The following is a 6,000-nucleotide window of genomic DNA, read 5'->3' as shown; positions in this document are numbered from 1 at the left end:
GCTTCCTGCCCCTGCCCACTGTCCCCCTTCCCCCTGCTTCCTGCCCCTGCCCACTGTTCCCCTTCCCCCTGCTTCCTGCCCACTGTCCCTCTCCCTGCTGCTTCCTGCCCCTGCTCACTGTCCCCTTCCCCCTGCTTCCTGCCCCTGCCCACTGTCCCTCTCCCTGCCACTTCCTGCCCCTGCCCACTGTCCCCCTTCCCCCTGCTTCCTGCCCCTGCCCACTGTCCCCCTCCCTGCCGCTTCCTGCCCCTGCCCACTGTCCCCTTCCCCCTGCTTCCTGCCCCTGCCCACTGTCCCCCTTCCCCCTGCTCCTGCTCCTGCCCACTGTCCCCCTTCCCCCTGCTTCCTGCCCCTGCACACTGTTCCTCTCCCACTTTGAGTCACTGCACTGAGAATCGCTCGCGTGCCTGAAGACATACTCAGTGACTCGGTTGTATTATGTGAACAACTGTGCTCCTGACCACAAACCCATCAGACAGGGTTGGTTCATCTACCCAGAGCCTCCAAATGCTAGTGAAAAGAGGAACTTTGGAGGCTGAAGGATCTCATCTTTGCCACGTCTAATGAGCACTCCTGTTGCCTCCACTTGAATATGTCCAGTGATGGGAAGCTCACTCCCTAAAGAAGTTACCCAAAGCACTGAGTTGCTCAAAAGTTCTTTGCCATATTGAGCTTGTTTCTGCCTCCTGCGATTTCCAGCCATGGGTCTTGGCCTGTCATCAGGAGCTACCCAGAGTGAGTACGTGCCCTCCCTGCCCACCCTGCCAAGTCCTTCTGAAGCATGGAGTCCACGTGTGAGCCCCAGGTCGCTGGCCAGACCTTTGGTACCTTCCACCCGTGTTGTTCATTTGTCCCGTCTCTTCTTTTCCTTAAACCCTTGCCCAGCCCTGCCCACAGCATATACCTAAAGTTGGTCTTACCTACCGCTCAATTATTTAACCTGTCAGTCTCAGGCTTCCTGCCGGGTCTATTCAGAGCTCTTGAGAACAGGAGTCAATTGTGTCCTTACCTGATTTGTGGGGTTTTGTGTTGCTCCCAGCGTAACGTGGGCTTTGAAAGATGAGGAATGGCTCTGGTGAGGCTGTCGAGAGGCAGTCTTGTGCTCACCCTCTCATTTGGTGGCAGGATTAATGATAAGACATGGTCTCTGACTCAGTAATTTCTGAAGCTAGTGAACAAAAAGGCAGATGAGGTTAGAAGGTTTTATTATTTTAAAGAATCTGTGAAAAATTCAGCCTCTTTGAAGACCCAGTGACGCCGCACCATGTATGTGGCCCTGTCCTCATCCCCTAACCAATGGGAGAACAGTGAACTGGCATGATGGCCTCAATCAGGCCAGTTTCACGCACGAGGAGACTCCTCCCAGACAGCAGGCCAGCCATGCTTGCATCCATTAAATATGAGTGGAGCCCAGTAAGAAAGCACGTCTTACAAGAATTTGGTCACGTGTCATCGACATCTTCTCAGGACCAAAGGACAATTTATTTTGTTCTTGTCTACACCCATGTCACTTTTTGTAGTCAATAATCTTGGGAATGATTTCAGATGTTTTAATGCACGATTGTTTTATAATTACTTATATTACTGACTGCACATCTGTCCATCTCCACCGGACTGTGAGCTCCACATGGATAGAGCCTGTGTCTGTCTGGCTCACCAGTGCATTTCCAGGGTTGGCAGGTAAGAGATGCTCAATAGAATCTGTTAACTGGATTTATTAAAGCTGGTCCTGTTTTTTATAATTAATCAGTTGATTTTTAAGTGTAAATTGTCTTTTGGATCTAATTTCAATATTTCTCATATGTGGTTTTAGCTAGAAGTGTATTTTGTAGCTTCTGTGGCAATGGTTTCCTATTCAGACTTCTTGGGTATTTATGATTCTGGGTCCTTTCTTTAATTCCCACCTCCTGAACTTCAGCCCTATGTGCTTCTAAAAGAATGTGAAAGTCAAAGGCAATGGCACATTCCTTGTATTTAATTCTAACACCACATCTCAGAAAGTCAAATTGTGTTTTTCATATGTCCTCAGTATAGGCAACATCAATGTCTTTCTGGGTGTTCCCTTCATGGTTCTTACAGCTGGGAGAGAGGTTCTCTTCTACATGCTTTAGACTGATTCTTTGAAGAGGGGTGGTGGTTTAGTCACTGAGTCATGTCTGACTCTTTGTGACCCCAAGGATTGTAGCCTGTCAGGCTCCTCTGTCCATGGGATTCTCCAGGCAAGAATACTGGAGTGGGTTACCATTTCCTTCTCCAGGGGGTCTTTCTCACCCAGGGATTGAACCTGTGTCTCCCACATTGCAAGTGGTCTCTTTACCGACTGAGCCACCAGGGAAGCTCTTAAAGAGGGAGGTGGTACTGAATTCTTCCCACTGAAATGCAACCTCTTCCCCTCCTCCACCTTATGGGATGGGGAAGGGCAACCAGTGAGGCTTTCCTCTTATTGGAAGATGTCTATTTATTTACTTTTCATTCAAAATGCGCTGAAAAGGTTCCATGGCTACAGAAATGAAAGAAACAAAATGTACATTCAAAGGTCTCACCACGGAGACAACCCCAAGAAGGGAAAGACAGACCAATACATCATCCAGTGTGATATGAAATGTTTCAAAAATATACTATACTCCGAAGCATGCATTTGTTGTTTGGGATTTACTTAAAGTGTCCAGGAGATGTTCTTTGGTGAGAAAATTCCAGAGGGGTCAAAGGTGCAGTTGAATATTGCTGAATATTCATCTCTGATGTTATAGGTTGACTTCTAGGCCAAGATGGTTAAGTCTGCATTCCAGGACACACAGGCAAAGAACTCATTTAGAACTTGGCCCTCCATACACATTCCATAGTCGACTCTATGTGAAAACAGAGTAGAGTCTTTATAACAGTATTAGAAAGTGAAAGTGAAGTCAATCAGTCGTGTCCAACTCTTTGCGACCCCATAGACTGTAGCCTACCAGGCTCCTCTGTCCATGGGATTTTCCAGGCAATATACTGGAGTGGGTTGCCATGCCCTTCTTCAGGGGATCTTCCTGACCTGGGGATTGAAACCAGGTCTCCTCTGGCTCCTGCATTGCGGCAGATTTTTTACCGCTGAGCCACCTGGGAAGCCCTTTAGGGTACATACATCCATAGAAAAAGAATAGAGAAACGGATAGGATGATAAGTTACACATTTTAGGGGTGGAGAACTAGAACCAGGGAGGGCACTTGGGGCTTTGGCTCTACTGGGAATGTTTTATTCCTTTGAAGTTCTCTTTCTCTTGCTCAAAAAGCATGACATTGATCAAGGGAAGGTGCCCTGCCTGTTGAGGTACCATCTGTGTCTCTGAAACTAAGCCAAAGGCAGGCTCATGAAAGCAGGGGCTTGCATGTAGGCTAATAGACTTGCCATGTTGGTAGCAGGTGGTATTATCTGAAACTTATGAATAGAATTTTTAAGAAAGATTTTGATTGTGGTAGGAACACTTGACATGGGATCTATCCTCTTAAAACTCTAAGCGAACATATATCATTGACTATTGGTACAATGTTGTACAGCAGGTTTTTATTCTTCCTGTTTAACTGTAAGTCCCATTTCCTTCTTTTCCTGCTGCTGCTGCTAAGCTGCTTCAGTTGTGGCCAACTCTGTGCGACCCCTTAGACGGCAGCCCACCAGGCTCCCCCGTCCCTGGGATTCTCCAGGCAAGAACACTGGAGTGGGTTGCCATTTCCTTCTCCAATGCATGAAAGTGCAAAGTGAAAGTGAAGTCACTCAGTCGTGTCTGACTCTTAGGGACCCCATGGACTGCAGCCCACCAGGCCCCTCCATCCATGGGATTTTCCAGGCAAGAGTACTGGAGTGGGTTGCCATTGCCTTCTCCATCTCCTCCTCCAGCCCCTGGCAATCACCATTCTATTCTTTGATTCTTTGAATTTGACTATTTTAGATACCTCATATTATTGCTGTTGTTCAGTTGCTAAGTCATGTTGGACTCTTTGCGACCCCGTGGACTGCAGCACGCCAGGCTTCCCTGTCCTTCACCATCTCCCAGAGTTTGCTCAGATCCATGTCCATTGAGCTGGTGATGCTATCCAGCCATCTTGTCCTCTGTCGCCCCCTTCTCCTTTTGCCTTCAATCTTTCCCAGCATCAGGGTCTTTTCCAATGAGTCAGACATCTCGTATAAGTAGAATCATACCTGTGACTGCATATTTCATTTAGCATAAATGTCCTCATCCATGTTATCACTTGTTGCTGAAGCTCCTTTTTTAAAATTAAGGGTGGATAGTGTTTCGTTGACCCACTCCAGTGTTCTTGCCTGGAGAATCCCAGGGACAGGGGAGCCTGTTGAGCTGCTGTCTATGGGGTTGCGCAGAGTCGGACACGACTGAAGCGACTTAGCGGCAGCAGCAGCAGCAGTGTTTCATTGCATGTATGTATCTCATTTTCTTCATTCACTCATCTGTCTGTGGACATTTAGGTTGCTTCCACACTTTGACTACTGCACGTGGGGCTGCACGTGGGAGAGCTACTATCTCTTTGAGGTACTGATTTCAGTTCTTTTGGGTAAATACCTAGACGTAGGATTGCTGGATCATATGGTAGTTCTAGTCTTACGTTTTTGAGGAATCTCCATGCTGTTTTCCATGGCAGCTACACCATTTTGCATTCCTACCAGCAAGTGTGCAGGGGTTCACAGAACTTCCCTGGTGGCCCAAGGGCTAAAACTCCCAATGCGAGGGCCCCAGGGTTGATTCCTTGGTTAGGGAACTAGATCCCACGTGTTGCAACTAAGAGTTCCCATGCCACAGCTAAAGATCCACATGTCAAAGGGAGAGGGAAGATCCTGCAAGCCTCAACTAAGCCCTGGAGCAGCCAAATAAATAAATAATAATTTTTTATAAAGTGTGCAAGGGTTCAAGTTTTCCCACATTCTCACCAACACTTGTGGTCTTTTGTCTTTTTTCATGATAGTGGGTGTGAGATATCTCATAGTGATTTTAATTCACACTTTCCTGATGTTAGTGACATCGAGCATTTCTTCATACACCTGCTGGCCATTTGCATGTCTTCTTTGGAGAAGTGTTTATTCAATCACTAAGCCAATTTTTAAAAAAATGGATTATTAGTTTGTATGTATGTGTATAGATACTAAGTTGTGGGAGCGCTTTATGTACTTTGGAGATTAATCCATTATTAAATATATGGTTTGCAAATGTTTTCTCCTGTTTGGTAGATTGCCTTTCACTCTGTTGGTTGATTGCTTCCTTTGCTGTTTAGAAGTTTTTTAGTTCAATGTAGTTCCACTCATTTCCTTTTTTGATGTTTTTGCCTGTGGCTTTCATTTCATAACCATAAAGTCATTGCTGAGACCAATGTCATGAGGGTTTTCACTTACGCTTCCTTCTAGGAGTTTTATAGTTTCAGGTCTTATGTTTAAGTCCTTAATTCATTTTTGGTTGACCTTTGTGTATGGTGTAAAATCAGGGTCCAGTTTTATTCTTTTGCATTGGATATCCAATTTTCCCAGCGTCATTTGTTGAAGAGACTCTCTTTCCCCACTGTGTATTATTGGCAGTCTTTCTAAAGAGCAGTTGAGCATATGTGTGGGTGTATTTCTGTGGTCTCTATTCCATTCCATCAGTCCATGCATCTGTCTTTATGCTAATACCATATTGTTCTGATTACTGTAGCTTTAAAATATATTTTGAAACAGAAAGTGTGATGCCTCTAGATTTGTTCTTCTTTCTCAGTGTTGATTGGCTCTTTGCAGTCTTTCATGATTCCATATGAATCATACAATTGTTTTTTTCTATTTTTATAAAAAATGCTGTTGAAATTTGATAGGGTTTGCATTGACTCTGTAGATTGCTTTGGGTAGTTGGACATCTTAACAACATTAAGTCATCCAATCCACAAACATGGGATGTCTTTCCATTTTTGATATTTTCTTTAATTTCTTTCATCACATCGTACTTCCAGTACTATCTTGAATAGAAGTGGCAAAAATAGGCATCCTTGCCTA

Source organism: Bos indicus, chromosome 24, assembly GCF_029378745.1.
Source record: "Bos indicus isolate NIAB-ARS_2022 breed Sahiwal x Tharparkar chromosome 24, NIAB-ARS_B.indTharparkar_mat_pri_1.0, whole genome shotgun sequence".
Lineage (NCBI taxonomy): Eukaryota > Metazoa > Chordata > Mammalia > Artiodactyla > Bovidae > Bos > Bos indicus.
Note: the sequence above shows the minus strand (reverse complement) of the source record.